This window comes from Eriocheir sinensis, unplaced genomic scaffold (assembly GCF_024679095.1).
Source record: "Eriocheir sinensis breed Jianghai 21 unplaced genomic scaffold, ASM2467909v1 Scaffold493, whole genome shotgun sequence".
In the NCBI taxonomy this organism is placed as follows: domain Eukaryota; kingdom Metazoa; phylum Arthropoda; class Malacostraca; order Decapoda; family Varunidae; genus Eriocheir; species Eriocheir sinensis.
The window spans coordinates 115,001-124,811 of record NW_026111824.1 but is presented as its reverse complement, the minus strand read 5'-3'; the positions used below and the strand labels follow the sequence as shown (position 1 = coordinate 124,811).

General features: G+C 43.3%; 1 long non-coding RNA gene across 1 annotated transcript; it reads right to left on the bottom strand.

The window, feature by feature from the left end:
• Window positions 1–3,066: 3,066 nt before the first annotated feature.
• LOC126992591 (uncharacterized) lies at window positions 3,067–7,319 on the bottom strand. The gene is made up of 5 exons (XR_007746658.1): window positions 7,252–7,319; window positions 4,759–4,879; window positions 4,483–4,661; window positions 4,275–4,355; window positions 3,067–3,256 (listed from the first exon to the last, which is right to left on the bottom strand). It is a non-coding gene; the product is annotated as an uncharacterized LOC126992591 (long non-coding RNA).
• Between the last annotated feature and the right edge of the window lie 2,492 nt (window positions 7,320–9,811).

Genomic DNA, 9,811 nt, shown 5'->3' with positions numbered 1-9,811 from the left:
AGCTGATGGCTGGGATTATAGTACAACGTTGCCAGATTGTCGTACTCAGTTTCTCATGTTTCCCAATTTCCATCCCCAAAACTGTTTCCTGGGTCACAATAACGATATTTATTTGTAGTTATTGTTGAAATGGTTTATTATTCATGTTTCCTGGTGATATTTATGCGGGAGAAGCTGGTAAATGTAATGCTCCGAGTACGACAATCTGGAAGCGATGCTGGGATAGCTTGCCTTCATCATCTCGCCCTCGTGCATGTACCGGTTTTCGACGCTTAACCATCACATGGAATAATGATAAAATTAAGGACGTAGCCCCTCAAACATGTAAACAAACGTTCCCGCGAGTTTCAAGCTAGCAGGCAGCAGCCATGGCCGCCAACAGCCAGCCACGACCTCTGCAGCCCCTCAGCAGCCATCGAGGTCAGCAGCTACACCAGGAGCTACAGCAGCAGCAGGAGGGACCACAGCCTCACCCCCAGCCACATCAGCAGCAGCAGGAACAGCCGCCGCCCCAGCTACAGCCTCCTCGGCAGACACGTCACCGCCACGCCAATTGGACGCACGCTGAAACGCTCTCCCTTGTACAGCTCTACAGGGAGAAAGCAGCCATCCTCAAGGGAAATTTTTCCGATAATGGCTGCTCTGCTGAGGCGAAGGCGAAGGCTTGGGGCAGCATTGTCTCTCGCCTAGCGGCACTCCACCCTGGCTTCAGCAGATGACAAAGCAGTGCCAGAGACTCTGGCAAACAGTTATGCATGAAGCAAAATCTAAAATTAGTGCCTACCAAAAGGCCAGGAATGGAACAGGTAAGATTTTTCTTGAAATAAAATGGTATTCATGAAGTGCAAGGAATGGCTAACAAGCAAAGTGACAGTCCTGTAAATTTCAATGCTTATTAAGTGCTTGATGGAAATAACATTTGTAATGTATTGCCTTTTCTTTTCAATCAAGGGAATTCAATTGACTTAGCCTTGCACTCATGTACTAATATATATATATATATATATATATATATATATATATATATATATATATATATATATATATATATATATATATATATATATATATATATATATATATATATATATATATATATATATATATATATATATTCTTCTAGGTGGTGGCCTTTCCGCCTACACCCCTCGGGGAGCTAGAGGTCATCATCGCTGATGTGCTGGGAGAGGGAACGTCTCAGTCAATTCTATTGACAGGACAGTGGTGGACCCTTTTCCACTTGACACTGAAGATGTTCCCGAAAATGGGTGGGTAAATAAAACTTTAGTCATGTCTAAATATTTACAGAGCCCTTACATGCCTAAGTGCTGCCCCAGCAACGTTCTCAGTGACTCCTCCCCCAATCACCACTTCCCACCTCCACCACGTACCTTTACTGCCTATGACCCTAATTCGGGCAATGTGATTATTGGATACCGGTATACATAATAAAAGATACTTTTGCTGTCTGTGCCGTATAATTAAGTGAAATTTTAAAAATTATTTTTTCATAAATAATAGGAAAAAGCATTCCTCAGACTGCAGTGTGGTTGTTATTGTTAATTTCTGAAAATATTGATTTTAAAATAATTTTGTCAGCCTTGTGGGCGGCAGGTTCAGGCTAGAATTGCCACCCTGGCTTCCCCACCCCCATGTGAGGGCTCAGAATATTTACTAAACGTTATTTGTACAATCATTAGTAAAATTTGTTATTTCCGTTCCTTGATGATCGTCGTATTTGTCTACTTTAGCTTGTTTGTATGATACACTGATTTATTATATTTTAGGAATTCTGTACCAACTTTTATTAAGGTTACAAGCAGACAATATGGATTAACCTAAAATGTCTTATAGGTGTCATTAATTTGTACTAATGTATTGCTTTATGAAGTGTGTCTCATATGTCTGACATTACTTCATTACCAAAATAAGAATAAATATTCTTAAATCCAAATGTACAAAATATTACTCTAACATGTACATGACATTTCCAAATGATTTATCAGTTGTGTTAGTTCATTTTACTGAGAAATGCCTGTCAGGTAGATTGTAGATTTAAAGTTCTCCAAAATAGGTCTTGCTGTTACTGTTGAAAATAATTTGCTTTCCTTTTAGAAAACTGCAGTACACAAGGAGGAGGTATTGCTTTCCATCTCCTAAAGTCCACAGTTTTCTGCTTAAAGTATTATTATAGAGTACTATTACATATTATTATTATTTACCCAATACTATCATGCTGCTGTATGCAGTCCATATTAGGGCAATCATGGAATCAAACAGTGAGGAACAATGTGTACAGAAATTTATTCAATTGCTATCGAGAGCTGACTTGATAATGTGTTGAGACATCCTTCCTAGTAATAATAAAAATAAAACAGTCTATTAAGTGATTGCAGCTGTAAAGCTGAAAATATACACATTTAAAATACAAATTTTGAAATATATTTGAAAAAAATGGGAAATTACAATATGAAAGGGGTATAGGTCAAAAAAGGGTCAGGTCGCCGCTGATGGCAGGGGTGCAGGTAGAGGCGGCTGAACAGAGTTCTCCCAGCAGCATGATGGTCGGGCTGGTGTACCGGGGCACCTGGGACGTCGGCTGGATAGTAAGGCCGTGTCGATGTCACACTGACCATTTCTAAACTTCAGTGTCTTCACGGGACCACAAACACATAGCACTCACTGTCTGTCACCATGATTAAGCTTGATGTCACAATAGTTTCTTACGATGTTGGGTTTTTGATGAAAAGGGAGAGGGGGATGGAGGGGCAGGGGAGAGGCCAACAGGCTGGCCCCGGGCTACTCCATTCGGAGCGCCGTGACCCACGTCTGACCTCGGTCAGGTCTGCTTACTCATGAACCATGCTAGTTGTCCTTAACGACGTAGGCATTACGTACTGAACAGCAGAACACCAAAGAAATGACCTCTGAACACACACTCCTTTCCTGCAAAGGCTTTTCAACCTAAACTGTATTGTTTCCATAAATGGGGATGTAAGTCAAATAACACAAGAAAATTATGAGTGCAGGTACTGATGGATGTATTTTTACCAGGAGTCTTCAGGTGGATGTCACACCACCTGTCCCTCCCCAACCCAGCACAGACACACCTCAAACCACCACCACACCACCACCAGTAGTTCCTGCCGCTGCAGCTTCCTCCAGTACACCAGTTGGGACCTGCACCATGTTGGTGGATGAGGAGGAGCTGCAGTTCATCCGCCTGAAGAGGGAACTTGAACTGCAGGCTGCAGAGCTACAAGTTGAAATTAAACAGGCAGAATTAAAAAAACTTAAACAAGAAACTGAAAATTTAAAAGTACATAAAACCCTACTCGAACTTCAAGTAAAAAAACTAATGTAACACAAATACACTCCACCATGCCGCTACTACCCCACACACTCCACCCTGTCTCTCCTCTCTTTTGCAAAATCCATCCTGTTTCTACTCACACACTCCACCCAGCCTCTTCTCTCCTTCACATACTCCACCATGCCTCTACTCTCCTTCACACACTCCACTCTGCCTCTTCTCTCCTTCACACACTCCACCCTGCCTCTACTCTCCTTCACACACTCCACCCTGGCTCTACTTTCCTTCACACACTCCACCCTGCCTCTACTCTCCTTCACACACTCCACCCTGCCTCTACTTTCCTTCACACACTCCACCCTGCCTCTACTTTCCTTCACACACTCCACCCTGCCTCTACTTTCCTTCACACACTCCACCCTGCCTCTACTCTCCTTCACACACCTCACCCTGCCTCTTCTCTCAAACACACTCCACCCTTTCTACCCTGCCGGTACTCTCTTCTACATTAGCTTTCCTGTAATATATTTTTCCTTAGGATCTCCATTATGTAGTTTTCCTACATAGTTATTTATTATAAAGGAATTTATTTATTTATTTATTGTTAAAAAGGAAATCATTTATTGCTTAATATTAGAAAAAAAGTAAAGGCAATCATGAGTATATTGGCTGTTTTAAACCATACATACTGGTGAAAATTTCTTACCAAATACTGTAATAAATTTATTTGAATACTGAGTATAGCTTCTGCATTTATTAGTGATACGAATGTGGATTTGTAATATATATATATATATATATATATATATATATATATATATATATATATATATATATATATATATATATATATATATATATATATATATATATATATATATATATATATATATATATATATATATATATATATATATATATATATCAAATCCACACACAATTGTATTACAAACACACATACTTGGAAGTAGGTGTGGAATTAACCTGTTGATGGGTCGGGAAGCATCACACAGCTGCACGAGGCTGAGGTTGAGGTCTGTCACTGCAACAAAAATTGAAACATTGCAATAGTAAGATTCTTTAAATGAAAATTTAAAATTAAATACTGAGCAGCATGGAAAGATACAGGCTGATACACAAAACATTTAATTTTGATATTTGTAACTTACATGAAGTGAAGGTTGACAAACTCATCCCTGTAGAGCAGACCTTCCCGAACTCGTCCAGGTACAGGTGGTAGTGGGACAGGTGGGTCCTCATGGAAACCTGCACCATCACCCTCGTCCTCTCCTTCCTCGGGTACAGGGAGGCGTCTGTCTTTGCAGATGTTGTGCAAAATAGCACACACCTACAGACAGAGTTAATATTAACAAGTAATAAAAATTATTGTTGTGTAGTGGACGATACAGTATTGAGATGTGATCATCACTTGATTGTCTACATACCTGTATTATTCTACACACATATGCAGGAGGGCTGACTCTGATTTCACCATGGAGCACATGAAATCTCCGCTTCCACTGGCCAATCCCCCTCTCCACTGTGCTCCTTGTCCTTTTGTGTGCTCTGAAATTTTTAGTTAATGACAATGTAGTGATACTGTAAAAATTGCTTTTGCAACTGAACTTAAAAACAACTTTCGGATAATCTTAAGAATAGCGGCTCCTAGCGGGTGCGCATAAAGGGCACGGTATGGTGGTAATTACAACATTACTAGCACATACGACGGGATTTTGACAAGTGGTCAGCCGTGTTTGTCACAAGGGGTGTATTTCTCCACGCGGGCCTCACGATTTTTTCCAAGTCGATGGGCGATGAGACTGGCTTGCAGGAGGCTGGTGGAATCCATATGTTTGTTTGTGTGCGTGCAGGTACTGTGACGTACTGTCACGTACAAATTCTGTAGCTTTTCACACTTGTAGGGTTAGGAGGGGGAGGACAAGGAAGAACGAATTATACACGAAAAAATGTATTTGTAATTTATTACGCGTCTTTCTGCCTTCAGACAAGGCATGACACTCTTGCCCAAATTTATTACATTGAAAATGAAGTTGAAATCTAAGCCATAATATAATCTGCTTGGGTTCTCATTGAAGAGCATTGCCCCAGATTTAGGGATTTTTTCACGTTTAGGGATATTCGTGTTACATCAACTGCATATTGGATAACTTAATTTCCTCACCTCCGTCACTTCTGTATGTGTCATGGAATTGGAAAGGACTCCAGACTGCGATTTTCGACTCATTTACTTCTGATTGAGGTACTCCGGGAAAGCAAGAGACTTGCTTGACTTGTGTGTTCGCCACAAACAATATCGAGCGGTTGTGGAGGGAAGCAAAGAGAAAAGTGCCCCTCTTTGGCAGGAGGAAGAAGCACTTTGTGGGGTACCTCGCAAGGTGCATGTTTCTTATGGCCTTTAATGACCCTAACAAACGCTTGCATGTCTTCCTTCAAGAGGCAGCTGCACTATATAACCCCTGTAACCACCCACAGGAGACGCATGCTGCATCTACTTCCTCTTAATTTTGTAAGTATTTCTGAGGGCATTCTATATTTTTTGTTGTTAGGTTGTAAAGTTCGGTTGGGATAATTTAAGAAGGAGGGGGGGTCCAGGGGGAGTCGAGAGGGGGTAGTTAGCTGTTAGGTCGTAAGGTTCGGTTGGGGTAGTTTAAATATACTCGACATGCAGTGTGGCCCGTCAAAAAATTATGCGACGCGGGACGGATTGGGAGGGGGGTCACTATGCTTGCCATCCAATGACACGCCCGACACTCGTCAACAGACCGGCTGCAGCGGCTGCCAAGTTATATTGGAATAGATTACAAGAGCATGCGTTTGGGACTTTAATTACTTTCGACAAGGGAATTTTCCCTAATTTGGGGATTTTTCTGGGGAAATTGTGGGGGCCAAATTTTCAGTGATTTGGGCTTTCCCCCCTAAACTCAGCTTCCCCACAGGTCACCAGGCTTGTCTTGGGGGTAGGGGGCTGGGGTGGTGGAGGGAATGGAGCCGCTATTCTTAAGATTTATCAAACTTTCCTTTAAGAATGTCATGTTTCACACTTCATTAACCCTACCTATATTACATTTTCCCCCTCATAAACTAGTATGTACTAGCAATACTGAAATTACAAAAAGATCAAGCCTAACTGTAACAACCTAAAATTGCAGCAACCTTTTCTAGACAATACCTTGTCAAGTTTCAAATTAGCAATGCAACGTCATGGGACAACAATATTGTTTCTGTAAGATTTATAATCCTGCAGTTAAGGGTTGTTATGCTAGATTTTTCTAATGAACATACAAGGGGTTTTAAGAAGTAAAACACAGCCATGATTGGAAAAAGGATGAATGTATAAGAGCACTGTTAGCTAATCATAATACTGTTACCCAACTTAGCTAATTTTCCTACATTAGTGTAGTTTGCATGGCCTAAGCCTGAAATAAGCAATGATGAAAGATATTACGGCAATCCTATCACAAAGTGGTCCCTATTGTCTCAGCTCCTCTACATGCGCTGGGCTATGTTGCCAGTAATGCATTTTCTGCTGGTGTTACCACAACCTCGACTCCCAAGGAGTGCCAGGCTGCGCTAAGTTTGGTTAGGTTATATTAGGTTATACTAGGCTACGTTATGTTAGTTTAGGTTATGTTATGTTAGATTAGGTTAGGTTAGGTTAGGTTAGGATAGTTTAGATTATGTTAGGTTAAATTAGGTTAGGTTTGATTAGGTTAGGATAGGTAAGGTTAGGTTATTAAGCTTGGTAGAGTTGAGGAGTGTGAGTGTAACACCGTGGTAACACTGCAGCACAGAATGAATAAGACTGGCAACCTAGCCCAGCGCGGGTAGAACAGATGAGGCTGCAGGGACCACTTTGCCATAGTAGACATTAATTACAACACGAATGTCGCTGTGTGTGTGTGTGCACAAAAACTTACCTATTATAGGCGGACTGTGGGCCCGGCTGAGGTCGTACATAGGGTGTCAGGAGCCACTTCTTGGAGGGTAGGCACTGTCTCCCAATAAGTGGCATCCTGCAGGACCATACCCCTCTCGAACCCTGTGAACAGAGCACTTTCACGCAAAATACGTGCGTCATGGACAGACCCGGGCCAGTTTGCAGTTTGGTGTAAAATTCTCCCGTGTGTGTCACATACGACTTGCACATTTATAGAGTGGTGCCCTTTCTGTTCACATACTCTGCCTCAAATTCCTTGGGTGCAACAATCCTCACATGTGTTCCGTCTACTGCCCCTACCACACCAGGAAATCCTGCAATTTCTCAAACTCGCCGCTTCACCTGAGTTTCTTGCACAGTGAGGGGAACTTGATGAAGCGTCTCACTATATGAGGCTGTGCAAGGGCGTACACAGTCTCCCGGGTGACCCTGCTGACGGTCTGTTGTGAAGGCCCCAAGTCGTCGCTGCTACACTGCTGCATTTTCCTGTAGCAAGATACCTCAGTGTTACGAGGACCTTCATCTCCGGGAGAGGGCTTGGTTCCTGTTTGTAGGAGCAGTCAAGGCCTCACGCACCAAATCAGCCACGAAGAGTATCCCTGCACGGTCCAGGCGGTACCTCTTGATCAATTCCGGGTCCGGAAGTTCATCAAGGACGTCTCTTCGTGCCCGAAAAGTCCTCAGCTGCCGCGGACGCGCACCCACTAGCTCTGCCATCTTGACTGTTATGCCTCGCTTATGTCGACATAAGGATTGCAATGTTACCTCCACCCCGCGCGTAGCTGGCGAGTCAGTTTATGTTCCGCTTAGTTGAAACATAAGGGTTATGCTTCCCTTATGTCTCGGTGTCCGCCATTTTCTTGATTTATGTCTCACATAAGCGAAACATACTCTTTATAAGTACGGGCCCTGGCAACTTCACGCCCGTGTGACTCGCCAGCGATACGAAATTGTCGTACTTGGAACATTGTACTTACCTTATATTATAGTTGTCTATCTATGATGTGTAAATTTATCTATTATTCATTTGTATTCGTCTAGTTGCTAAACTCGTGTGCTCCAGTTAAACTGTTAATTGACTCTCCTTGCTGACATCATCCCGGTAAATATAAGTGCTGCATTCCACTGACACTATTTTTCAAGCACCTTCTTCACCACAAAACTGTTCTTGTTTCCTCTAATGACTGACTCACTGACTGCTTGATTAACTGACTGACTGACTGGTTGACTAATTGACTGACTGACAAACTGACTGACTGCCTGACCGGATGATATACTGACTGACTATATAGCTGGTTAACTGACTGACTGAATGAATGATGGATTGACTGTCTGACAGACTGACCGACTGCCTGACAAACTGGTTAACTGACTGACTGAATGAATGATGGATTGACTGTCTGACAGACTGACCGATTGCCTGGCAGACAAACTGGTTGACTGACTGACTGAATGAATGATGGATTGACTGTCTGACAGACTGACCGATTGCCTGACAGACAAACTGGTTGACTGACTGACTGAATGAATGATGGATTGACTGTCTGACAGACTGACCGATTGCCTGGCAGACAAACTGGTTGACTGACTGACTGAATGATTGATGGATTGACTGTCTGACAGACTGACCGATTGCCTGGCAGACAAACTGGTTGACTGACTGACTGAATGAATGATGGATTGACTGTCTGACAGACTGACCGATTGCCTGGCAGACAAACTGGTTGACTGACTGACTGAATGAATGATGGATTGACTGTCTGACAGACTGACCGATTGCCTGGCAGACAAACTGGTTGACTGACTGACTGAATGATTGAATGAGATTGATCGACTGATAGAAGGTTTACGAGTGGTGGAGCGCCGAGGTGAGTTTCGACAGGGGATGCTTGCAGCCTGTGTCGATCTCAGGAAGGCGTTTGATTCAGTGCATCGATCGTGAGGCACTCTGGGATCTTCTGCGACTCCGTGGGATTCCTGCGAGGACTATTGGTTTGCTGACTGGCCTGTATTCTGGGACAGAGAGTGCTGTGAAGTGTGTGTGTGTGTGTGTTGGGGGGGGGGGGGCTTGTCCAGCAGGGCTGTGTCCTTGCCTCATCGCTTTTCAACACCTGTATGGACTGGGTACTGGGCAGAGTCGTGGACCAGAGTCATTGCAGAGCATCCATTGGCAATACCAGGGTCACTGACCTTGTTTTTGCCGATGATGCAGTAATCCTGGCGGAGTCGCTGGAGGTCTTGGTGATGGCTCTCGAGGCACTGCACGAGGAGGCGAAGCCCTTGAGACTCCAGGTCTCCTGGGCCAAGACCAAGGTACAGGTGTTTGGAGGCTTGTTGGATGACACAGTACAGTCTGTTCATGCGTGTGGCGAGGACGTTGAAATCTCGGAAAGTTTCACGTATCTTGGTAGCGTAGTTCATAACAACGGTGAGTCTGGCCAGGAAGTCTTACGGCGGATTGGTCTGGCCCACGGTGCTATGGACTCGCTCAACACGAGTATATGGCGTTGTCGATACCTGTGCAGGTGGACAAAGACGCG